Source organism: Lutra lutra, chromosome 12, assembly GCF_902655055.1.
Source record: "Lutra lutra chromosome 12, mLutLut1.2, whole genome shotgun sequence".
NCBI classification, from domain to species: Eukaryota; Metazoa; Chordata; class Mammalia; order Carnivora; family Mustelidae; genus Lutra; species Lutra lutra.
In genome coordinates this window covers 83,898,450-83,924,475 of record NC_062289.1, presented here as the reverse complement: position 1 = coordinate 83,924,475, position 26,026 = coordinate 83,898,450, and the positions used below count along the sequence as shown (strand labels likewise).

General features: G+C 52.4%; 1 protein-coding gene across 14 annotated transcripts in view; it reads right to left on the bottom strand.

Moving 5' to 3' along the window:
- Nucleotides 1-26,026, bottom strand: part of PITPNM2 (phosphatidylinositol transfer protein membrane associated 2) — a 133,189-nt gene that overhangs the window by 33,491 nt on the left and 73,672 nt on the right. Inside the window, exon 1 of one of the 14 annotated variants that reach the window (XM_047697590.1) lies at nucleotides 3,063-3,162. The exons of the other annotated variants lie outside the window; for them this stretch is intronic. The gene's annotated coding sequence lies outside the window, so the exon portion shown is untranslated. Of the gene's footprint in view, nucleotides 1-3,062; nucleotides 3,163-26,026 lie in introns of those variants that run through there. 14 annotated transcript variants of the gene reach the window in all.

Sequence of the window (26,026 nt, the reverse complement as noted above, 5' to 3'; positions counted from 1 at the left end):
CACCAGCAGCCTGGGACCCTCCGGTGCTGGGACAATCAGTCCCCGGGCATGTCACCGGGCACAGAGGGGCACCACTGCTTCCGGGCAAAAGACCCTGACTTCTCCAAGAGAGGTGATCTGAAGGGGGGCTCCAGCTCAATCCAGCAGCTGTCTGTAACGCCTGCTCCGCTGGTGACGCTGGGCTCGGTCTTGGGGTAGAAGACACAAGACCAGTGGGCGGGCTGCAGAGAGCGTGAACCTTATCTCAATATGGCCCTTGAGGAAATACACAATGTACTCACAGAAGCTTCTATTTAAGATGACTAAGAATATATTGGACGAAGATTTGCACCGAAAGCAATCAGATTTAAAAACAAGCAAGCAAGGCTCGAAGGAGACATACTCTCGGTGATCTGGAAAATGGAATTACCCAGCATAATCCATCCCCCGGATGGTGGGGGCTTTGCCGTAAATATACGTGGTTACCCGCAGAGAGGCTCCATGCTGCTAACTGGAAGGTGAGGGAAGTCTTCCGAGATAGGCAGTGGCAGAATTAGGATAGCATTTTGGAAGGACCACGCTGGGGACAGCGGTCAATGAAGATTCACGGTGACACTGCCTAAGTGGTAAGAACGAGGGTCCGGCCAGGCAGGCGGCGTCCCCGGGGCACCTTCTGTGTGAGGTCTGGGCATCACTCCGGCACTAAGGCTATCTAACGAGATTGAGGGAGAAGAACGCACCGGAACTCTGGGACAACGGCCACGTAGGGCTGAAAGAAATTCTTTAATAAGCCAGCTAGGGAGAGTGACGGAGGGCTGGGGGATACTATATGCATAAGCCAGAGCCGGGCCGTGATACTAGCCTCAAGCGACTCCCATGTTATTCACGTCGGCACAGCAGGTAGGACTGTTAGCCTGATGCCTCAGCACCAAACTCCAGCTCTCACACATCCAGTTGCTGTAAATACAGTCCAAATAAACATCTCTTTTTTATTTTTTTTAAAGGTTTATTGATTTATTTTCAGGAGAGAGAGTGTTCCTGAGTGGGGAGGCGGTGCAGAGGGAAAGGGAGATAGCAGACGCCCCACTGAGCAGGGAGCCCCACGTGGAGCTCCATCTCAAGACCCCGAGATCATGACCTGAGCCCAAATCAAAAGTTGGGTGCTCAAGCGGCTGCACCCCCCCAGCACCCTCCCCAAGTAAACACCTTATTAGCTAATTAGTGTTCATCTACTTTACATCACCCATGAACCTGCACCCCACATTGGCTCGCCACAGCTGAGACAAACCCTGGGACAATAAAAGACCCCAAACGAGGGAGTTCTGTGACCCCAAGTCCGCCCATCAGGCTTCTGAGTGACGTCACTACCCACATGAGCCCCCGTGTGACTCTCCCTCCCCTTCTGGGTGGTGGTCACACATCACTGAAGGCCCCTTGCTGGGAGGGACTTTCCCTCACCAGCGAGCTATTCCAATGCCACCAAACACTTGTTGTTACTGCCCCTCCTGGTCCTGTGTCTTCTCTGGTCACCCTGAACCCCTGAATTCTCCACAAAGGGGAGGGGCTGAACTCTCCAGAGGCCAAGCTCAAGTGCCAAGAGACCATCACTAACCTTCCCTCAAGGCAGGTGGGTCCAGCTCACAGCTGAGAGGGCATGTGGGTTCGGGCCCCAGGAGAAAGCGGGGGGGTGCGGGCTGCTCCCTCCCGGCTCTGACACCTGCCTGCCCGAGGCCCACAGGCTGACACCCAAGCCTGGCTGGAAGCGGAGTGGAGGAGATGGCCCAGAGCCCCCACCACGTCGCCTCCTCCCACGAGACACCAGGATCGGCCAGGCAGCAAGACATCTGAGCTGCCATGGGGGTGAGCTTCCCACTGGCCAGAGAGGGTCAGGCAGGTACTGGGCCTGGGGAACGTCCTGCCGCAAAGAAGAGAGAACCACAGGCTTGGAGGGAGCGGGGTGAAGTGAGTGCTGGGGACAGACAGAAGGACGAGGTTCCATGAGGGTCGTGCCTCTGACGCTTTTCCGTGTGGTCCTCACTGAAGCCCTGGGGTCACCCTGCCGGGAGGGTCCCAGAAGCCTGTCACAGAAGAGGAAGCCGGTGCCCCGTGTCAAGCAGCACGCCCTGCATGACAGAGCAGCAGGCACATCTACGTCTGGGGGGGACTTCAGGAATTCTCCTCTGCTGCGCAGGAGAAACGCTGGGACCTGGGCCAAGTCCCATCACCACCTCAGTGACTCAATGACAAAGAAGTCAGATGCAATCCCTAAAAAGTTCCTGAGAAACTCTAGGAGTCTTAGTAATCCGCCCTCCGCTGTCTTAACGGCCCCCAGGAACATGACCTGCCCACGCTCGCCTGCACACAAGTCTGACCAAGTGTCCAGGCGAAGCGGGGGCAAAGCCAAGGGCGCCGGCCCCATGGTGACCGGGAGAAGCAGACCCCACTTAGGATGCAGCTCCATCTGTCACGGGTCGAGAGACGGTGTTTCTGCCCACAAGTCACCAGAAAGCTATAATGGTAGCAGACAGACAGAAGGAAAGAACAGAGTGCTGCACAGTTAGAGCTCGGTGCATGGCGACTAAGACGAGGAGGGAGGAACCAGAGCTCCATGAGTGACCACATGTGACGGGACGTCACGGGGGAGCTCCACTCCAGAATCGGATTTCAAAACCTAACAAGTAGCCTTTGTGAGCCATGTGCCTCCCAGGACACGTGGCTGGGCCTGCTGCGCCTGGCTCTCGCCGTGCAGCAAATGGGGATGACACCACCTGCCTTCCAGGGTTACCAGTGTCACTGAGATGAGAAAAGTGGACCAGCCAGGGGTGGCATTTTGTCAGTACAGAGGGGACCAAGGAAAGGCTTGAGGGAAGGTGGAGCTTCAAAGGGACGTGAGCGGGGCCTCCTGAAACCCCTGGAAGAGCAGAGGCAAAAAGGCTATGCTCCAGGAGAAGGAACAGCACAAGCCAAGCAATGGCCCTGAGGCACCGACATGCCACGCCATCAAGGTGACCTCCCCCCAGTGGGCCTCCTGTGCTGTTGTGCTGCATCCTGGGTTTGGGCTGGTGTGAACCCACTGAGGCCACCTTGCAGCCACTGGCCCTGGGAGAGGACGCTCTTCAAGGCTGAGATGTGGCCGTTCCCTGCAGCGGAGCACCCATGAAGTTCAGTGTCCGGGGTGCAGCAGGAGCAGGGTGACGAGAGGCTGTCACTTGTTTCCAGGAGTACTCTCCTTCTGGGGGAGAAGAGACACCCTCCTCAGACAAGGCTTGACCGTGAACTGTAAACATCAGGCATTTCCACCGAGAGGAGCAGAACACGGGGGATAGCCATTGATCTCTGAGCCCTGTCTGCTTGGGGTGTTGTCTTTCGAGGCGATCACTCCAAAGGGGTCTCAACAAGTACCAGCATTTTCCTTAGCTAAGAGAGTCACGCCTGTTTCTTTACAACGACACCCACGCCAGTGGGTTCAGAAATCCAACTCAACTTCCTGTTGAAGATGGCGGAGTTCAGGATCATTTCCGTTGACCAAAAACAGACACAGGGAAGTCACCGCAGCTGATGAAGCAAGGAAATTGCTACGCCCCCAAACCACAGACACCACGAAGGCAGAACTGAAGAAAGCAACATGCTGAGAGCTTACGGGGACCTCCTCCTTAGACTGCCCCCAAGTAAGTATCACTTCCTGAAAGTCATAGCCATGATCCTTCTGCTGGAATGAGGAACCTGGGCTGTGGATACCACCCCAGGTGGGGAGAGGCATCCCCTTGTCTTTGGTTTGTCCAAAGAAAAATTCTGAGTTGAAGTATTACATATATACAAAGGAGGGCACATATCGTAAGTATCCTGCAAGGACACATATCCTGCAAGGATCAAGAAACGGGAAATTAACAGCCCAGAAGTCCCCCGTGTGTCCCCTTCTAGTCACGTCTCCTCAACTATGGACAACCACTGTCCCGCCATTTGCCTGTTTTGTACTTTAAGAGAGACCAAAGCCAACGGATTGCCAACACCCAACTGTCTTTGAGCGATTTTGTATGGAAGCATACTGTTTGTGCTCTTTTGATTTTGGCTGCTTTTGACCGACATCATGTTCACGGGATTCATCCAAATTACTGCATGTGATTGTAGACTGTTTGTCCTCACTGCTATCTAGTATTTCATTGGGTGGATGTACTGTAATTGACTCAACCCCTCCATTGTTGATGGGCATTTGGGTAATGTCCAATTTGGGGCTGATGGGAGGAGAGCTGCTGTCAACAGCCGGGTACACGCAGAGATGTGATTTTACATTGCAGAATGGAAATGGGGTGGGAGCTGATGGGAAATCACACCCACATGCCATTTCCACAACAGAACCTTGCTTTCCCTTAAGGGAGGTGCTGGGAATGAAGTGAAGGTGGGGAGAGAAAGGGGGCAGCAAGAGGCTGGTCAGAACACAGCCAGCCAGTGATGTAAAGAGCTTTGCCGAGAACCATCATGATGTATGAACCCTGAAACCTGAGAGAGACAGAATCCCTAGGCAGAGGATGAATAACCTCTCAGGGAGAGGAGAGAGCCTTTCAGATAGTAAGTCAGCCCATAATGGAGCTGCAGACTACTCTGGACCACTCCCCACATTTTCACAGGCTGCTGTTTAGAAGGTAGCTAAAGAGTAATAATCCCAAAGGAACTCGCATGGGTCCTATGCATTATGGTTGGGATGGGGGGCAGATGAAGAACACAGCATGAAGAATCATCCAGAGAAATACAGAAAGACTTCAGAAAAAAACAAGTCATAGACCCAGAGAAACTACAGATAGACTCGCTTAACTGGTAGGGGCAGATGGGTATAAGAGACGAGACACCTAAGTTTTAAAAAGAAATTATTTGACAGCAGAAAGAGATGAAGTCTGAAAGGTGAGTTAACAGAGTTCATGAGAAAATGAGAAAGAAAGATGAATATATCACCTATCGTTTAAAAACCGTATTATAAGCAATGTAAAAATGACAAAGCAGAGCATGAATGACCAGAGTTGTCAAGGGTCAGCTGCAAGAGATCATACGAGATTAAGTGGAGAAGACCAATAAGACAACAATGACAGACATGGGAGGGAAATTCCAGAAAATCAAACACATACATAATTGGTGAAGAAAATACAATAATGGAACAAGAGGAGAGTATTCAAATATATAATGGAAAAATCCCCTGAAATTAAAAAACAAAAACAAAATTGATGCTACAAATGAACTGCCATGGGGTGCCTGGGTGGCTCAGTCATTAAGCATCTGCCTTTGGCTCAGGTCAAGATCCCAGGGTCCTGGGATCGAGCCCTGCATCAGGCTCCCTGCTCGGCAGGAAGTTTGCTTCTCCCTCTCCCACTCCCCCTGCTTGTGTTCCCTCTCTCGCTGTGTCTTTCTCTGTCAAATAAATAAATAAAAATCTTTAAAAAAACCAACCAACCAACCAACAAACCAAAAAATGAACTGCCATTCTGTGGCCCAGGAAAACTTGATGGTGTGACTAACACCAAGACATCCTTAAAAGGTTACTGATCTTGGGGTGCCTTGGTAGTGAAGTCAGTTAAGCACTTAACTCATGGTTTTGGTTCAGATTCTGATCTCAGGATCACGAGGTTGAGCCCCACGTAAAGCTCTGCACTCACAGTGGAGCCTGCTTAAGATTCTCTCTCTTTCTCTCTCTCCCTCTGCCCCTCCCTCCTGCCAGCACATGCTCTCTCTCTTAAATAATACACCTTTAAAAAAGTTACTGATCTTTAAGGATAAAGAAAGAACCATATAAATAGGGCACCAGGGAGGTGAGATGAAGAGATTCAAAATTCTCCACAGCAACTCAATTTCAGAAACCAGGGAAGCATTATCTGCAGTCGTGACACAGAATTTTATACCCAGCAAAACTGCCCCTTGAGTAAAAAGTTAATGGACATTCTGTAACACAAGCTCAGAGGCTTTGACATCCACACGGTCTTAAAAGAACTGCTTGATGCTGAGATCCAACCAATAATCAAAGATAAGTTCATCAATGGAGACACCCTGGTGAATACTGAATGAGTATTTTTGAGACTGGGGCACTTATCATTATCGAATAGAATATAAAAACCTTGACAATGGACACAAATAATAATATAACTAAAATTTTCCACTAAAATTGAAAGTGGGGAAAACAGAGGTGGATGGCATGAAAGCTGGTTCATTATATAGATTAAAAAATTAATGAGGGAAGAACAGTTGGAGGACAGGGACTTTTAGGGAAGTGGAACTATCCTGGATGATACAAGAATGGTGGATACACGTTGTTGTATGTTTGTCAAAACTCAGAGAACATACAACACAAGGAGTGAGCCCTAATGCAAACATGGGCTTTGAGTCATAATGATGTACCAATACAGGTTTATCAATTGTGACAAATGTCCCACACTGGTGGGGGATGTTGTTAGTGGGAGTGGCTGTGCATGTGTGGGGCAGAGGGCTACAGGGGAACTTTCTGTACTATGCTCTCAGTTTTGCTGTGAACCTAAAACGGCTTTGAAAAGTAAAATCTGTTCATTAAAAAAATGATTCCAATGTGTTAAAAGTTTTTCTTGCAGAAAGTAGACTAAAGGTTTCCAGAGGCTAGGGAGAGTAGGAATTGGGGAGGCATTATTCATTGATTGTAGAGTTTCTATTTGGGGAATGAAAACATTTTGGAAATAGTAAGGGAGATAGAGGTACAATATTATAAATGTACTTAAATGTCACGGGATTGTACACTTACCATGTCTACAAGGGCAAATCCTATGTCATATATTTACCACAATTTTTCAAAAGTAAAAATGTAGTATACAAAACCCCACTGAGTTGCGCATTTGAAATGAATTAATTGTATGGTATGTGAGTTGTATATCAATAAAGCTGTTTATAAAGTTTTTCTCGGGGCGCCTGGGTGGCTCAGTGGGTTAAAGCCTCTGCCTTCGGCTCAGGTCATGATTCCAGGGTCCTGGGATCGAGCCCCGCATCGAGCCCCGCATTGGGCTCTCTGCTCAGCAGGGAGGCTGCTTCCTCCTCTCTCTCTGCCTACTTGTGATCTCTGTCAAATAAATAAATAAAATCTTTAAAAAAAAAAGTTTTTCCCTTGAAAATTTTTTTCCTCTCTTCTCTGCATTAACTTGAAGGAACTTTTAGGAACTATCACTTAAAGAGGAAGAAATATGGTTCTGAAGTTTAGCAATTTCCTCCCATTTCATTTCAAATACACGCAAACGGATTTGTCTTCAGTTAAATTAAACTTGATTTTTCATTTTAAAACTGCGTGCTAAGACCCATTTTGTTGTTGTTGTTATCACTACTCTGTATGTGTCTGTTTGTGTGAAAGTTTGAAATGATGCTCGCTGGAGGCTGGTGAGGGTTCTCTCAAATCAGCGGAATTGGGTGCAACTTTTCCTTGTACTTTTCTTTATTAGTTGACTTTTTACAAGGCAGCAGCAAGCAGAATTTGAGCAGGAGTCTGAGTACCAGCCAGAGAAGGACAGTCAAGGTAGCTGTTAAAAACCATGTACTTTGAGTCAGCCAGACCTTCCGCCACCTCCCAGCTGTGACTGTGGGAAAATTGCTTAAACTCTTTGATCTTTCGTTTTATTTTCTACAAAATAGCAAAATAGTAGTTGAGAACAGCACCTGCCCCACTGGACTGTCTTGTGCATTAAATGACATAATGCACATCAAATGCTTAGCCCACTTCCACCCAGTACTCAGTGAGCAGTTAGGTGGTGTTTCTGCACTCAGCGGGGTGGAAAGGCTGGTGCCTGAGCCCGGATAGCTTTCTGGCTGAGCTGCTTACCTAAGGTGCAGCCCCTAAGCCCACTGCCATCAGGGAAGGACAGCCTAGCACCCAGGGCACAGACGTCCAAAGGACAGGAGACCCTTTGGCAGGTGCCTGGTTGATTTCATAGACATAGGCATAGACATAGACATAGACATAGGCATAGGCACAGCAGGGTCCCCTTGCTTTCTCCCTGGTTAAGCCTGAAGCAAGATTGTGCAGGCGGACCCCAGGCCCCTTAGGAGAGAAGGCAGTGTGACTGGTGTGTCTGCCTGTGCCCTGAGCCCCCTTCAACCAGCAGCTGAACTCGCAATTTCATTACACCCACTCCAGCTGCCTGGGCGCGTGCGAGACACACATTTCATCTCTGTCCCTGCAGGAGTCGTGATGGGTTAGACAGAATCATATTTTACTACTTACAACAGGGCTGCTCCCAGCGCCTGGCGCGGTGAGAGGGAAGAAAGAAAAACACACGTCTCCCGAGGCCCTTCTGCGAGGGCGGCCGGGCGAGGAGTCTGAGTGACCACTGTGCCCAAGACACACCTGTCTGCACACTCCCCAGGCTTTCTCCAGGGGGGACAGGACAGACCTTCCCATGGGCCTCTGATAGGGCCCCTGGCTTTCTGGAAGCCCTGAATTCACGACCTCAGGAAGGACCCCAGCCCCCATGGTCATCAGTGTGTTAGAGGAAGCAGGAAGGCCAGATGTCAGAGTCCGAGCCAGCTGGCATGGTGATCAGGGAGGCCATCAGGGCTGAGCACAGCCCTGGACAAGGCACAAGGCCTGGCAGGAAGGGTGTCATCCCCTTCCTCTCAGGCAGCCTGTCCCATCAGGACCCATATGAGGAAGACAAAAGGAGCCTGTGGGTGACCAGGAACCCCTGGTTCTGCCTGAGGGGTCAAGGTCAGGACATGTCTTAGGGCCTCCCCAGGCTTCAGGGATCCCCCAGGCATCATGGGGGTAAAGGGGGTGGGGTGGCCAGGTTGGAGGGACTTTAGTAGAGCCTGGTGGGTTGCTGGGGTTGGGCTCAAAAGGGTGTGTGACCGAGCAGGTGAGCAAGACCCCTCTTTGAGCGAAGGCCGTGGTGAGATGCTGGACTGGGAGGGGAAGAAGAAAATTGAGTTTACTGAACCTAATCTGCTTTTCCATGATTAGCTGTGGTTTGACGTCACAGATGGAATTTAGGAGCGTGGCTGTGCAGAGACAGTGGAGGATGGAATCTGTCCAAACGCAATTCGGCTGCATTCTGGCCATTAGGTCTGGAAGCGACATGAGCCAGGCCATCAGAGCCTGCCCAGACATCTGTGACAGCGTGGAGGGTGGCTGGCGGGGGAGACGGGGGCCGAGGCAGCCTCCAGTGTGTCTGTAACATCCCCTCTGGTTCTCTTGGTTCTCTCCTCCACATCCTCCAGGAAAGCCCCCTTCCTCTACTCTCGGCTTCCCAAGTCTGCGGGCCCCTCCCTCATCGGAGGCCAAAGCGGGTAACAGAACTTCATCTGCCCCCACATGGGCAGCTCTGCCCCTACCCTCTGCATCCAGGGATGGCTGGCTCCAGACGAATGGGGGTGCGCAGAGGAAAGGAACAATTCCTTGTGTGCCTGGGACCAGCGCCTCTGGGGATGGGGGAGTGTGTGCACGATGTCTGCATCCATAGCTGCCTCTCTGCCCCCTGGGGGGTCAGAGCAGGGGCAGTCACATACCCCAGGAAAGTGTGAGCTGGAAGGAGCTGGGGGAGGAGCGGGTCCCATCCCTGCCCCCAGAGTGCTCCAACTGTAGCTGGAGATGGGGGGCTTCTGCCAAGATTTCTCTGGAGGCAACAGTAAAGACCCCCCACTCCAGTCCAACGGTCACCTTATAAGTGAGACTGAGACCTGGATTTCGCAGGCGTGGTGGGTTGGAAGACCCAGCGTTACGCCCTGCCCTGGCCGGAGCAATGAAACAAGGGCTCACAGAGCCCCAAAGCCCTGTGCCCCCCTGCAGGCACCAATATTTCAGGGAAAGGCCGTAAATATCATCGCTGTGTGCCCAGAGCGCTGGGCTGGGGAATGCGGCCAAGCCACTGCAGGGCTGGACTGTCAGAAGCCATGGGACAGAGAGCGGGCACCGCAGGACACGCACTGCTCTGCAGGGCTAGGAACCCTTAGAAGATCCTTGAAGGTAGTGTAGCTTTTCTTCTGTAACACCCCAGCCTGAAAGGCAGCCGTGAGATCAGTCGGAGAGCTTTCCATCGAGGTAGGCTGCCCCGCTCAGGGACAGCCACAAGAGAAGGGCAATCGGCACCCCAAATTCCTGACTCCCACCCTCCTGCCAGGCCTGCAAAATCCCCCGCCGACCTTGCTTTTCGGGGAAAAGGGAGAGGAGATTTACAGGTGAGGAAGTTAAAACCGAGACCAGCTCCCCGGGCCAGCCTCCCGGAACGCTAATCTCTCCTCATTGTGCTTCGGGGACCCTGCTCCGCTGGTCACTGCTGCTGTGACCATCACCACTGCTGTGACCATCACCACGCTGGCCTCCAGGGGGCGCTCCCCACAGCGAGCACGGAGGCCAGCTCAAACAAGCCTGCACGCCACTGGGGCCAAGATGTGACAAGGGAAACACAACCCCAGAGGGACCCTGCCCGACAGCCTGGCTGGGGGCCAACCCCATCCGCTGGGGCGTGCTCCCGGGCCTCCCGCCCTCCACCCCCCTCCGTCACCTCTGCCAGGGGCTATCACTGCAGCAGCACCATCCAGATCATTCCATGTCACCAGAACACGTCACTCACCTAAGGTCCTGCGTCTGGAGCATGCTGGCCTTGGAGAGGAGCTCCCCTCTAGGGGAGAAACCCCAAGCTATGGGGTGGGAAGAAGGGGGGACCCCCAGATATTTGCAGGTGGGGAGCACCTCCGGGCGGGTAGGGCTCGGTGACGTTGGCGTCCGGCACGGAGCTTGGCGCATCGGCAGGCATGGGGTGCCCTGTGGACGCTGCCCCGGAGCGCCTCCGCGAATCCCGCCGCCAGGGGAGCTGGGGTATTCACCACCACTGGTGATGACCGCTTGTCACGATGACAGTGTGATAACAACTTTCGCGGAACATCAGTGACAATCGCAGCTACCAGGGCTGGGGGCTTACTTCCCGGGCCATCCTGGGCTTGGGTTTTGACCAGACACCTCGGTGGGGGAGGGGGGGCCCAGCGCCTGACAAGCTCCTGTGCCTCCCACTGGCCATCATGCACCTTCTCTCTGATCCCCATCTCTCTCTCCTCCAACTCCCACCTGCCGTCAGTCTGTGGCTCTACTGGACCCCCGCCCCTGTCAGCACACAAGCATGCAAGGAACCAAATCCCACAGCCCTCAACCCCACTCTCTCGGTACCACCCCCTCTGCTCCTCCCTTCTGGTAAAATCCTCCTAACGCTTAGCTGTACTTGGGGTTTCCATCTTCCCAGGCTCTTTCCCAACCCACCACGCCACGGCAACTGTGCCGGTCAGCCCGCCATTGACCTGAGCCAGGGGTCCCTGAGGGGCTGAGCCAGTCTTCAGTCCTCATCGCCTCCAGACCTTCGTTAACGCCTGCATTTAACACCCAGTGACGGAGCACAAGCCAGTGGCTGGCAGGGAGCACTGCCCTTGCCTCGGTTTCTGCCTGGATGAGGTTCTCTCTGCTCAGCCAACACACCCACCAATGAACCTCTGCTCGGAGCCGCTTCTGTGCGCCATTCCAGGGGCCCCAAGCAGAACAGCCATCAGCTGCAAATTATGATGTGCTTTTTGTTCCAAAAGAAACACAGCTGGTAGCGTGCAGGCAACAAGTAGCTGGGTGGGGCTGACCTCCCATCTGGAGGGGCGCGTGCCCCATGCCGGAGTGTAGGAGCCGGTGTCCCCAGTCCTGCCCACTTCAGCCCACCGCACTCTGGACACCCCACGGCTCCCCTCACTGCCCGAAACCACAGCTCCCAAACTTGCCAGATCCTAGAGACCACACGGAGTGTGCTTTAGAGATACAACTGTGGAGCAAGGGTGGGGGGTGTCAGAGCCTTAGCCCCCCACCCCACCGTGCCTCCCTGCACGGCAGTCCTGCATACAGAGCGTGAGGACGACGCTGCAGGGGACGTCCAGTCCGTCCAACGCTGATGCTCCTGGAGGCCCTACCAGGGTCGCGTCACAACCCACACTCCGGCGCACAGCAAACCAGACCTTCTGATTGGTCCCCTGGCTTACAGACCCCTTCGACCATGTCACACAGTCTGGCAACCCAAGTAAATTAGGAGTCATGGAACCCTCCCGCCTGCCTCACGCCAGATGGATTGCCCCCACTTATCTGTTTTATTTCTTTTCTTTAAAGACTTCTATTTATTCATCTGAGAGAGAGTGAAAGAGAGAGAGAGCATGAGAAGGGAGGAGGGGCCGAGGGAGAAGCAGACCCCCGGCTGAGCAGGGGGCTGGATGCGGGACTCGATTCCGGGACTCCAGGATCATGACCTGTGCCAAAGGCAGTCACCCAACCAACTGAGCCACCCAGGTGCCCTGTTTTATTGAGATGTAATTCACATACTATATACAACTCAGCTTTTTAAAGTGTCCGATTCGGTGGTGATGAGTGTATTTACAGACCGTAGCCATCACCACTACCTGGCTCCAGAACGTTTCCTCACCCCAAAAGGAAGCCCGGGTCCCGTGAGCCCTCGCCCTCTGCTCCCACCCCCACCAACTCCCTGCCTCTCATTCGTCCGCTTTCTGTTTCCATGGACTTGCCTTTCTGGATGCATCACGTAAATGGATTTGCGCCCCGTGTGGCCTTTGTGTCTGTCTTTCTTCTACTTTGCATCACGTTTTCAAGGTTCATCCACGCCGTGGCGTGGAGCAGTACCTCCTGCCTTCTTATGTCAAAATGATATTCTACTTCATGGCTATTACACCCATTTTTACAGCTGAGGAAGCCAAGGCTGCGTGTCATCAAGGGACCTTGTCTCCCCCGTAAGTGTTGGAGTCCAGTCCATCTCTCTGTGCAGCCAAGATAGAAACAGCTAAGAACTGAACAACCGTCATCGAAAGGGACATCAGCGTACATACATATATACCCTTGGCATGAATAATAGCATTTTACGGTTTACAAAAGCTTTTGCTTCATGCTCTTGCTTTTTCAGATTAACCCTCTAAGGTGGAACACACAGGCATGCCCTATGTTTGCAAGGACCCAAACGGGTAAGTGGTATGTTCGAGGTCAGAAGTAATTATTGATGCATTCCTGGTGGTCAGAATCTGGATACAATGTGAGCAAACAGGACAGCTTTGATACTTTTTTACAAAGATGTCATGTTTTTTTTTTTTTAAGATTTTATTTATTTACTTATTGAGAGACAGAACAGGAGCGGGGGGAAGGGCAGAAGGAGGAGAAGAGAAGCCCAGGCAGACCCACAATGTGGGGCTCTATCCCAGGACCCTGAGATCACGACCTGAGCCGAAATCAAGAGCCGGATGCTTCACCGACTGAGCCACCCACGTGCCCCTCAAAGATACATGATTTAGAAAAATACTTTTTTTTCTCTTTCGGGTTACTTTGTAGTGAATGCAAACCTTGGAGCCAAGGGAAAACCCACGTAAACTCCATGCAAGAGTATTTACTTGGTTTTAATTTAATGTTTCTGACTGATCCCGGAAATAAAGATTGCTATTTCTTTCAAAATACAGACTCCTTGGTTCCAGCCCAAATCACTGCATTGCCAAGGGAGGGCCATTTGGACCATTTATTGAGGTTAAATTCTCAACCTCATAATCCGGCAGACAGGGTCCTTAAATTCTCGTCTCAACAAACCCTCCAGCATCCCCTCTCAGCAAGAAATCTTAGATTTCTTGGGGCCCAATGTCAGGCTCCATATCAGGAGCCAGGGGTCCAGGGGACTAAGACAGAGCCCCCGAGGAGCCTCTTGGCCACACGAGAAGACAAACCTCCCTGAGTCATCAAAGATCTGTTGGGGAATATTACTCATCCTTAAAAAGGAAGGAGATTCCCACTCTAGGAACCCAGCATGCTTCCTTCTCTTAGAATAAGCCAGCTGAGTTCCTGATTCCAGCCTTGGCCCTGCCTGTTAAACCCCCTGTACCCCAGTCCTGGCCCGGCTAGCTCCCTGCGGTGATCTGGGCCTTGGGCCAGAGGCCACGCCCCTCTGTGGAGGACCCCCACGGCTCACCACACTCCCGAGTGAGGGGACTCACTCGTACACTGCCCCCCTCCTTGACAGCGCGGACAACCCCACACCAGGGACCTCGCCTGCATCCCTCGTGGCCGGAAGAAATGACAGCACATCTGTCCTACTCCCCCTTTTCGGTCTCTGATTCTGGGAAGCAGGGGGTCTGGCACCTAGCAGGTACTGAAGAAGGTTCACTCGGCGAATGTTCCCCCAAACCCCTCGTCAGGCAGATAGTGCCACTAAGCAGCCAAAGTGCTAATTACAAACTGCTCTGTTAGCTGTTCTCAGAGCGACTACAAGATCCTCCAAGAATAGCGCACGATTCCCTGCCACGTCCCTGGAATAACAAACCCAGTTTCTTGACGGCGTCTGTGACTCAGACTGTTCCCAGAGCCAGACGTGCCTCCCCCCGAGAGTGTGCTGTGTGCAGGGGCAGAAGCCTCAGACAGACAGAGGGCTGAACGCTATTCTCCATGGAGGGCCTCCGGGGCCATCTTAGCCCCCTTCCTGTGGGGGAGGCGCGTGTTTGGCCCTGAGGGGGATCTGGCAACACGGGGTGGCCCCAGTCACCTTCGCTCTCAGATGGGCCCAGGGCTACAGGGTATCACCCAAGACAGCCACATTCTCTTTAGAAAGTCAGTGCTTGCAAGTCGCCAGGGAAAGGTGGGAAGAGGAAAGCCCAGAGGGGCTGAGTCATTTGATGGGGCCACACAGTGAATCAAGGGCAGGACGGACGAGAATCCGTATCTCCTGGCCTGTGATCCAGGCTTGATCTACGGTGCCCTTGTTGCAAGCATGGGTCCGGGCAGCTCAGGCCACCAACAGTTGGGTCCAAATGCTCAACTCAGTAGGGAGCAAGCAGGCCTGGTTGGAGCCTGGCCCAAAAGGCCCAGCCAGTGTTCCCTGGGGGAGCCGTGCATGTGTGCACACGCAAATTCACGTGTCTGTACAGCTCTGCCCAGGCCTTGCTCTGTCTCACTGAGTGAGTAGTGTGGCCTTTATAGCCAAGTTTCTCAGGGCTTCCAGGGAACACTATATGCCTGGAAAATTTCCCAGCTCTTCTTTGCAGAGCTATTAGCTTCCCTTCATTGCCCCATAAAATCCTCCCGGCAATGATGGATGCCATCCTATCATGGGAGGGAGGGAGGAAAGAAAACACAAAGTGGGGAAAAAAAGCCTCTGGTTAAACTTGGAAAACCCCATGGGCACATAACTTGGGAAAAGAAGGCATCAGAGGAGGGTGGGTTGCCTAGTTCTGCTGCAAGGGCTGTGCACTGCCCAACTCTAAGTGACATTCTCATGGACTACAAGATTGGCAGTCCCCCGAGTTGGGCAGTCCCGGGAAAGGACTCTGCTTGATTTGGGGCAAAGTTTTCAAGAGTCTCAAGGTTCACTCCTCACTGACACCTTGTCCTAGCACAAGGACCTTTCAGTTCTTAGGAGCTGCCCCTCGGTAACTAGTGGGTAAGAAGAACTGATCTAGATTGGAGAGGAGGCAGGGTGAAGGGTTTGGCATCTCCCGAGTCATCCTGGGGGCTGGGCTGGAACTAGCTCCGAGCCCAGGACTTGAGAGAAGAATTAGCCATCTTTTATGAGCTGAATCTCACTGACTTTTCCAGCATTCTCCTTCCTTTCACCAAAGCACTCCTCAGTCCTACCTCTATCTTTCAGCAGTTCTGGAAAATTCTCAGCAATGAGCTCTCCAGGACGTGGCTCTAGCTTATTTTTCTCTTCTCTCTGTGGAACTCTAATTAGACGAAAGTCAGGTGTTCTCCTCCTCTCCATGCGTCTTATCTTCTCTACACCTTCCTCTTTCTAGCGTTCCGGGTGGTTTCTTCACGTCTGGCTTCCAGTTAAAAACCCTTTCTTCAGCTATGATGACTCTCCTGGTAAAGTTCTATTTGGTTCTTTTCCAAACCTGCTTCATCATTTTTTTACGGCTCTGTATTCCCTGCACGGTCTTTCAGCTGTGCCTTCTATTTATTTAAACGCATCGAACATAGTTATTTTCCTGTCTCTGCCTAAATGCTGCAGGATCCGAGGTCCTGAGGGTCTGTTTCTGCTGTAACTTGCTCCTGATGGCTCTGGCTCTGGCTCAGAGTGCCTTCTCTCTTCTTAGACTCGGTTATTTTCGACTCTGAAATGCTCATTTTCTGTGGAAGTTTTGTGTCGAAAGCCTCTGAGATTCAGGATGAGGGTCTGTGCTTTCAGACAGGACTGATGTTTGCTTCAGCAAACGCTTGCGTTACTGCCCCAGGGACAGAACCCTCCACCACCGCAGAGCACGGTCGGGGCTGAACCAGCCGTGGGTCTGGGCAGTCTGGTCGCCCTTTGGCTCTGTTCCTCCTCCAGGCTAGGTGACAAGTGTCTTTGTTTCCTGGGGCTGCTGTCACAAAACACTGCAAACTGGGTGACTTTAAAGAAGTCGCTGACTTGCTCTCGGTTCTGGAGGCTGGGAGTCTGAAATCAAGGTGTCAGGTTGGTCCCTTCCTCCATGGCTTTCTCTTAGCTTCTGGATGTTGCCAGCAATCCTTGCATTCATTGGATTGGGGCTGCATCCAAGGCCACGTGGCATTCTCAGTGTGTCTCTGGGTCCCTGTGTCTTCACGTGGCCTTCTTATAATGATGCCCACCCTACTCCAGTAGGACCTTACCTTGATTACGTAAGGTCACAGATCCACCAGTGGGGCGAGGGAAAGGGACACAATTCAAACCACACCTCTTTCCTTCAGGCTGTATGCAACCTCTCGGAGCAGCTTAGACCATATAATCTCTCCATTTTCTTCTCAGCTTGGCCTGACTTTAGAATTTTTGCTCTGTTCACTACAGCACACTGCCTTCCTTCCGTCACCCTGAGAAGGACGACCTGGTCCCCTGCAGCCTCACCTTTGCCCCCCAGGGACAGGACACAAGAAAGGAGAGTGTGACCGAGTTCTCCCAGGATTCCCTCAAAAGCAAGCCGAGGGCATGCATTTGTCTGTTCTATGAGGAGAACAGTCCTAATTTTGAACAACTTAATTACTTAAAAAAAAAAAAAAGCGAACCGTCAATATAATAAATTAGATGAAAAGCTTTTTTTTTTTAAATATTAAATCTTCCTTCCATTCTTGGGATAAATCCTACTAGGTCATGGTTGCATTATTCTTTCCATATCTGGCTGAATTAAACTTGATACTTTTTTTTTTTTTCCAGAAGATTGTAGGTTTCTGTTCAGAAGTGACACTGGCCGGCAGTTGGCTGAGCTATCCTCCGATGCTGATACCAGAGAGAGCTCCTTGGAAGAGCACCCAGAACGCCTTTTCCTGTCCCGAAACAGCTCCTGTAACGTGAGGATAATCTATTTCTTGAAGGCTTAGGAAATTTTATCCCCATTTTAAGGGGCAAATTTATTTTCTTGAGAAGCCAATTTTGGAAGCATTTATTTTCTCAGAAAGTTCTACATTTCACTTACATTTTCTAGTTAATTGGCATAAAGGTACATATAATAGTCTCTTCTTTTTAAAATCTCTGTAGTTATATTCTCTTTTTGTTTGTGTCTTCCACTTTTTATTTTGAAATCAGACCAGCCCTTTCAAAGAACACACTTAGAATTACTGATAACGTCTACTCCATTTTCTGACTGCACTTGTAATGGTATCTTTTTGCCTTCTCTGAATTTATTTCTCTAACTTCTTGAATTGAAAGCGGACTTCAGTAATTTTTATAATTTTGGGTCTTACCTGCCTCTTAATAAATGAATGTAGGGCTACAGCCTGTCTTTTGAGAATGGATTTGGCTTCGCGCGGTGGGTCTGTATATTCAGGGCTCTTACTGCTCTTCATTTAAAATCCTGTAGTTCAGAGGTGCCGGGGGGACTCAGCCAGTGAAGCGTCTGCCATCGTCTCAGGTCATGATCTCAGGGTCCTGGGATCCAGCCCCACATCCCTGGCTCAGCGAGGAGCCTGCTTCTCCCTCTCCCTCTACTGCTCTGCCCACTCGTGTTCCCGTGCTCGCTCTCACTCTATCTCAAATAAATAGATAAAATCTTCCCAAAAAACCCCTGCAGTTTGAAATTTTCACCTCTACTCCCTCATCTAACCTAAGAGTTACTCAGTTTTCTGTACCCGATGTGTTCCTCTGGAGGACTTTTCTCGTCAGCTCGCATGCAGTTGTAAGAAATAATGCAGGGAGATCGCGTGCACGCTATCCAGTCTCCCACCACGGGAACATTTTACAGAGCGATAACATCACAAGCAGGACACCGACACTAAGAAAATCTACAGGTTTTCATCACATTTTCCCAGTTCTCCTTGTACTTACATGCCTGTGTGCTGTGTGTGTGTGTGTTACGTCCCCACACAATTTTATCATCTATGTCCACCCACGTAGATGTCTTGGAGACTTTCGAAGCTCAACACTGTTACTCTATATTTGTCCTTCTTCTTCCCTCATAAGATCACTTTTTATTTACCGTATTTGAAGCTACATGGTCAAGTACAGAAAGTTCACATATTTTAACTTCGACTTCCCGGCAGAATATTCCTTTTACCACATTAAGCAATTCCTCAATCCCTAAACTATGCTCATTTTACTTCTCTTTCACTGATATTAACATGGCTCATTTGCTTTCTCTGCTCTGTTTGAGAAGGATTTCTTTCCTCATCCTTTTATTTTCAGATTTCTTAGGTTTTCTTTTTCTCTTTTTCGGTCTCATTCAAAACAATTTTTTTAGCTTATATTGAGAGAATATCTCTGTTCTCAATCATTGTGGTTACTGACATTTAGACTAATTCTTGCCATTTTCTGTTTACAATATGTATTTCCTTTCAATCTTCTTTGCTCTTTTTTGGATTCATTTTTTTTCTTAGATATATATTTTTTTCTATATTGCATTGGACGTTTTGTGTTATTTTCATTTTTCTAGAGCAGGATCCACAAACTTTTTCCATTAAGGGCCACATAGTAATTATTTTAGGCTTTGTGGGCCATGCAGTCTCTGTTACAACTTCTCAGCTCTGCCACTATAGCAGGAAATCAGCCACAGAAACATATACTAACAAATGGGTGTGGCTGTGTCCCAATAAAACTTTATTTACACAAACGGAGCATGGGCCAGATCTGACTTGCAGGCCATAGTCTGCTGACTCCCGCTCTAGGGGTCCTCTTCAAATATTTAAATGCACACACTTAAACATATACTTCTCCAGAGTGCCCAGATTTAATAAGGGTCCACCTCTCCTTTCCCAACAAGAGAAGAAACTTGATAGCTGTGTATTCATTCTACTTCCTCATTTATGCACCAAACTATGTAGGTCACCCGAGAACCCCTTCCTGGCCCTCATATGTCACATCTAGGCTTGGAGCACACCTAGAATCCTCTCTCCCTCCTGAGTACGATTCGACCATTGTTTCCTTCCTCAGTCTCCTTCCTTTTTCACCCATCTTTTGCTAACTCCTCGTGGTTTCTTTTCTTTTTTTTTTTTAAGATTTTATTTATTTATTTGACAGACAGAGATCACAAGTAGACAGAGAGGCAGGCAGAGAGAGAGGGAAGCAGGCTCCCTGCTGAGCAGAGAGCCCGATGCGGGACTCGATCCCAGGACCCTGAGATCATGACCTGAGCCCAAGGCAGTGGCTTAACCCACTGAGCCACCCAGGCGCCCCAACTCCTCGTGGTTTCTTATGTGCTAAAGGCATCTCTTTGTCCACACGGATATTTAATAATATTTGTTCCATCCATCACATCAAGGGCTTTGGGGAGCAGGAGGAGAAGGCAGCAGCGTGCCCTCAACCTGCAGATGGTGACTTTGCCTCTGCTTAAAATGCCAGGGACCTATTTTTCAGCCTGGGTCAAAGAGAACATGAGCTGGCCCTTTCCCTGGTGGCAGAGGAAGGAAGGTGTCAGCAGGTACGAGCTCTCCATGCAGCCGGTCTAGGACAACAGAACAGGCACATGGGCCTCAGTGGAGCTGAGCGTGAGGGCAAGCCCTGGCTGCATTTGGATCTCCAAGTCTGGCGGCTGCCGCTGACGTGGGCCACCCTGTCCTCCCCCACCAGGGATGTGAGCATCCCCAGCTGGGCCCCCTGTGGCTAGAGCTCGCGCAGACTGGACTTCTGTTATTTACCACCAGAAAAGTCCTGACTAATCGTAGGGTGATGCAGCCTCTTTGACCTTCTGCACAGTTACTCACTTGCCGAGTCAACCTTCTCCTCCAAAAGGGCATGATGATAAATTTCACACCCCCCCAGGGTCAAAATCAAAAAATGATAAAAAATTTCAAATAGGCTAAAGTGTTCTTCTTTGTATGGTCATTCTGAAACCTCACATTCTGTCTTCTGAGTCCATGTGAGTCATGGGGAGGTCATCTGGTTAGGGGACGGCCGTGGCTGGTTGGGGTGGAGGGCAGACGCGGGAGGACGTACGAGGACATGAAGTCCAGTGTCCCCAGCGCGCACCGATCTTCTGTGTGGGGAGACTTTATCCACGAAACATGGACACTCTCTGTGCAACTGGGAAGTTGCTCTGGGCTTCTCACGAATCTGGGCCCCCTACCTGCATGGGGCCTGGAACATCCTCAAAGGTCTGTCTCCTCCGGAGGAGACAGTGCCGCCAGCCCAGCCTCCTAGCGTGTGCGCAGGTTTGGTGCTAAACAGATACAATAACTTGGTACTAAAATAAAACCAAGCTTGGTGACATCTTGACACAGCTTTGTAGGAACAGCGGGCTCCTGTGTACACAATGTCCCGCTCTGCACGCCTATTTGTAAATTAATCACACATCAGTAGGCTTTGCTTGGAGCCACGTGTTTCTGGACCACTTGGAGGGGAGATCAGGCTACGGGACCTTCTGATCATCCTCAAAGCCAGACCCATCCTTTCAACAGATCCTAGATGGAAAATCTCCTTCTTGCCCAACCCCTGAGGGCCACCCTCACCTTGCTCCCCTCCCCTTCAGGAGCACACAGGGCAGGGGGAGCCCGTGCAGGAGGCTCCCCACAAGCCCTGTCTATGGAAGTGTCCTCATACGCTAACAAGACGATCTTAAGACAGATCTGAACAAACACGCTTGTGAGGTGTCCAAGGGAGCAGGATGAAAGAAGGAAGGAAAGGGTTGAAGAGAAGTTAGTCATGGAGGGGCCTGCACCAGCCATTGTGGGGGCCCCCGTGTTCCCCAAGGGCTCTGCCCTATGGTGTTAAGCTCCCGCCACCTCTGTCCCCAAGTCCATCTGGCTCCTGGAACACCACTGGCCAGCCTAAACCCCATCAAACTTTCTTGAGTCAGCTCTGAGGGGCCCTGAGGACTGAGTCCCAGACCCTGGCCCTCAGGTCTGGGCGGTCGTCGAGCATCAAAGGAAAGAGTATCCGGCTGAGCTCAGCCGCTTGTATATGTCACAGAAGCCTGGCCTGGGCTGACTCATCTGCGAAGGAGAGCTAGCACCCGAACTCCGCCGGAGCTCTCGGGCAGTGCTGGGTGCACAGGTGGAGGGTGCAGGCTGATGGCTCACGTTCACATTGCCTGGGAGACCAACTCTAGATTCAGAGCCGCTCCGGACCATTCAGTGCCCACTACTCACCAGGAAGGCTTCACCTGACAACAGACGTAGGGACAGTGCCACAGAGGCCCCGAGCCCTGGAGGGCGCCCCCACGGGCCCGGTTGGCTTCTCGGTGCTGCTGCCTCCTGCCAGACGCCAAGCATGAAAGAACTGAACTGACCTGCTCCCCTCTTCCAGCAAGTCCTCCTGGATTAGCAGACAAAAGCTGGAAGTCCTTCCGCCCTCTCCCAATCCTGTGGGGCCCTGGACCTTGGCCCAGCCCTCCTCGGCCTCAGGCCAGGAGCTAGGGTAATCATCTGCCACGTAGGCCTCGAGATCTGGCTCTCTCCACATTCAGCCCAATTAGGGGGTCACATGCACTTGGCTGCGCCCCCAAGGATTTCATTAAGAACGAGGCCAACAACCAGAGAGGGGAGCATGTGCTAAAGCTTCCCCTGCAGGGCTTTGCCAGCCAGGAGCTCCTTGTCCCCTGAGCTCCAGCCCTTGTCCTTAGCGGAGAGCCGGCAGGTGCGGACGGAAGGCACGCTGGCCCTGGGTCAGCTGAGGCGCTCTGAAGCCTCAGATCCCCAAAGTGGGAAGAATGCGTGTGAGTTCCTTCCTCACAGGGAAAGCGGCACCACTGGCCCCGTCATCCTGTGACTATCGGCCACGTGCCCTGGACAGGCCCCACATGAAGTCAGGGGTGGCTGGAAGGTGGGACCAGCAGGTCTAAGTCTCCTCCCCACCTCCACGGGCTGGGTGCAGGCAGATCTGAAGCTGGGGCACCCTGGGGCCCATGGGGGCCCATCGAGGCCGTGGTCACTGGCAGTGAGAGACCCCGGGCTCCCCCCACCCCACGTCCCCCCAGAGCGAGGCTATTCAAGAGCAGGAGGGAAAGAAAACAGAGCCATCTGCTTGTCCTGAACTATTAACTGGGGGAGGAGGGGTGGGCAACGCAGTGGGCCCAGGTGGGAACCAAGTATTGGGAAGGGGGACAGGACCCTTGAACTAGACCCGGGGGATCCCGAGTTTGCAGGAGCGGGGCCATGAGCCCAGGGGTTCTCCTGTAGGGGAAGCACAGCCCAATCCAGCCTCATTCCCTGGCTTGCCCTCTTTCTAGTAGTGATCCAAAGCTCCCCGTCCCCTCCTCTGGGGCGTTTTGCAGAAGACCAAACCGGGGCTGGGCAACATCAGGCAGTTCAGCCAACGCCTCACAGACACTGAGGACCAGGCCGGCAGTGCACTGGGTCCCCAGGCACCACCTGGGGCCCTTCCCGTGGGTCTCACATCACCATGCAGAACAGGGACTCACTCTACCCCACCTACCGTCCCTGTTCTACCTTGGCCTTCAGTCGGACCCTGTCATTTCTCCTTGGTGGCAGAACAGCTGCCCAGCTGCTCCCCACGCTTCCAGTTTGGGTCCCCCCGAATCCTCCTAGAAGCTGTCAGAGTGTATCCGACCACATCTGACAGCTCCCTCTGGGGTCCTGCTCCCAGAACATCCCTCAAGGCCCTTTTACTCTGCCCATGACCTCTCTGCTCCTCCCACCTGGCCAGCCTGACTCTCCAGCTCCATCCGCCCTTCTCCCTGTCTTCCCTAAAGCCATGTCACAGGCAACTTGCCTCCTGTGCACCTCAGCACCCCAGCTTTGAAGCCCTCGAGGGCAGTGCTCACATCCCCTACCTGGTCCCTAGTGTCTGGCATGCGGCGGGGGATCCCTCACTGTCGCCTAAAGCATTTGCTGTGATTCACACTTGCTGCTCCTTCTGTCAAAAAAGCCCTTCCCCACCTGGTCTACGTGGCAAACCCCCAAAGTGTCCTGAAAGACTTCGCCTAATCAGCTCCCGCTCCGTGAGCACCCCCTGACCACTCCAGGAGAAGCTGGATGCCCAGGGTTCCCCCGACAAGCACCTCACCTTCTATTCCCACACCATTCCCACTGTCCGGGCCCAAACCACAAGGCACAAGGGCAGGGCCCATGTCCGGCTCTCTCAGTGCTGGGCACACATACCATGAGGCATTATGCAGACCTCTAGAAACTCTTGGCAAGTGGGGGTCAGGGATTCTGGGAAGGGAGAAGACCGGCCAAGCTGCGTGGCAGGACATTCGGTGTTTCCGAATGGTCAGAGAGACGGTACTTTGGGTCATTTCTGGGAGATCTTCCAAGGACCAGTCCTGGGGGGGGCAGTGAGTCAATGAGCCACCTCCCCTGTGGTTCATTACACAGTGGCCACTAAGCCACTTAGCCTGAGTCCTAGAAGAGGGTCTACCAGACAAAGTGGTGGGCACGGATCAGGCCAGGAGGAAAGCTGCCTGGGTCCCAGCTGTGACCTGCAGCACTGTGGCTTCCAGAGCTGGGTCTGTGCTCTCTGCTGGGTCGGGGTGGGGGTAGGGGAGTTACTCTCCCAGCGTCACAGCCCTCCACGGAACCCATGCCCCGTGAGGGCTGAAGACCTGCTTCTCCAGCTTCCTGCTGACTAGCTTAATGGAAGCTGCCTGGGCTTCCCTCATGGGCTGGTGCGAGGCTAGGAGCTACAGCCAGGATGGACACCGGGCTGGCCTGGGGGCCGCACAGCATGAAGTACAGGTGAGCTTAGGGATGGGGTGGGGGGAAGGCAAAGCAGAACCAAAGTCAGCCCAAAAGGCCCCTGACATTTGGTGTGTGTGACTCCTGTGATGTGATGATGTGGAACCAGCATATCCGTGGAAAAAGAAATCAGATCGGCGGCCGCCAGGGCCTGGGCGTGGGGAGATGGGGAGTGACTGCTAATGGTTTCAGGGTTTCCTTTTGGGGTGAGGAGAATGTTCTGGAATAGACAGAGGGGGCAGTCACATGACCACAGTCTAATATACTGTGCATGAACTAAATGTGGCAGAACTGTTAACACAGTTTTATGTTATATGAATTACATCTCCAAAAAAAAATTTTTTTTTCCAGAAAAAAAGAAAAGTCAGGCAAAACTTCAAGTTAATCAGTTTCCCTTCTTTGTCCAGTGTGTCCTGGCAGCCGCCCTTTTTCAGTGAGCCGGCATGCCAGCTCCTTATCCCAACCACGAGGCCGTGAGGGCTCAGCACGCCAGTCAGGGGGAGTTTTCTGACTCAACCTTTGTTTCTTTACAGACTGTAAGAAAGGAGAACTGTTTGGTCCCTTTTCTGCTTAAAGCCCTTCAAGAATTCAACTTTATGCACCAAAGAACCCTCAGGCTCCTTATCCAGAAGCTGAAGCTCCTGTAGGAACTGAAGGCCAGGCAACCGCATGCGTCAAGCTCCCTGGCCAGTCTTGGTGCCTGCGCTTGCTGCCACTATCTGGGTCCCCACCTCCGCAGGGACACCCTGCTTAGGGAGCTGAGCCCCAACCACATCTGCCTTGTTGATAAAGCGGTCCCTGGCCCACAGCCTCCTTGGCCACAGCTGCCCTCCTGTCTGCCAGACTCTCTGCGCACGGAGGGGGTGTGTTATGTGCACACTGTTACCCCACAAAGCTGCGAGCTCTTGGAGGAACGGGGTCACGTGTCTGCTGTGGACCCCAGGGCCTGCTGCCACCACAGGGCTGCCCAACTTCAGGGGGCGCTCTTCCCTTCCACATGAGCACATTTCCACCCAATGGTCCCTCAGGGGCTCCTTCCGAACAGACACCCAGCCCTCCCGCAGATAAACAAATGGCTCTGTCAAAACCAGAGGTCAGGGAAAGCCCGGCTGCACCTGCAGCTGGAGAGCTGTGTGGACACAGTGTCCAGACAGTACACAATGGGCAGAGGCTGAAGGCTAGGGCTGTGAGGCCCAGGGATGCCCAGGGCAAGCAGAAAGCACAGCTGAGAAAGGGTTCCAGAGTCCCCGGGCACAGGTATGGCATTCTTTAGAGGTGCCTGGGGTGGAGCAGGGTTCTTAAGGGTGCTAGGCTGACATAGACGGAATTGCAGAACCCAGAAACTGAAGGAGAACTTGTAACCCAACGTTATCATTGCACAGATGGGAAATTAAGGCCAGGACCGATGGAGCTGATCCATCCGTCCTTGCATCTATCCACCAGCGCCTCTGTCCGCCCAGGCACCCACACATACACCCACGCATGCCCGAGACCATGCAACACCCACGCATCCGTCTGTCCACACGTGCGTCCACGTGTCCATCTGTGCACCCAGGGATCCATCCATCCCTCCCCTCCCTCCAGGGACTGAGGGCAGAGCCGGAATTGGAGCAGAGAGTCCTAGCCCTCTCCAGCCAAAGGTCTCTATAGTGAGCCCCAGCTGTCTTTTTTAAGCCCATGGCAGCTCTGGGAAACTTTCTGACCCAGAAAGGGCCAGCAAGAAAGCCCCTACTGGCAGGGCTCACGCAGAGGTATGGACCACGGCAGGCCCCTGCCCTAATAAGGCCTGTTCACTGTCGATGTGGAAACTGCAGCCCTCGTGGGGCCCCTGTGACCATCAGGAGCGCTCTCTCACGGCAGCACGGCCCTGCAGGCAGGGGTGCCTCCGGCGGGAGCTGGGGAGGCACTCCGGTGGCTGAGAGGCTGAGCAAAGACTCTGAGGCAGGACTCCGTGGCAGGTGGCAAGGGGTCCCTGGGTGGTCA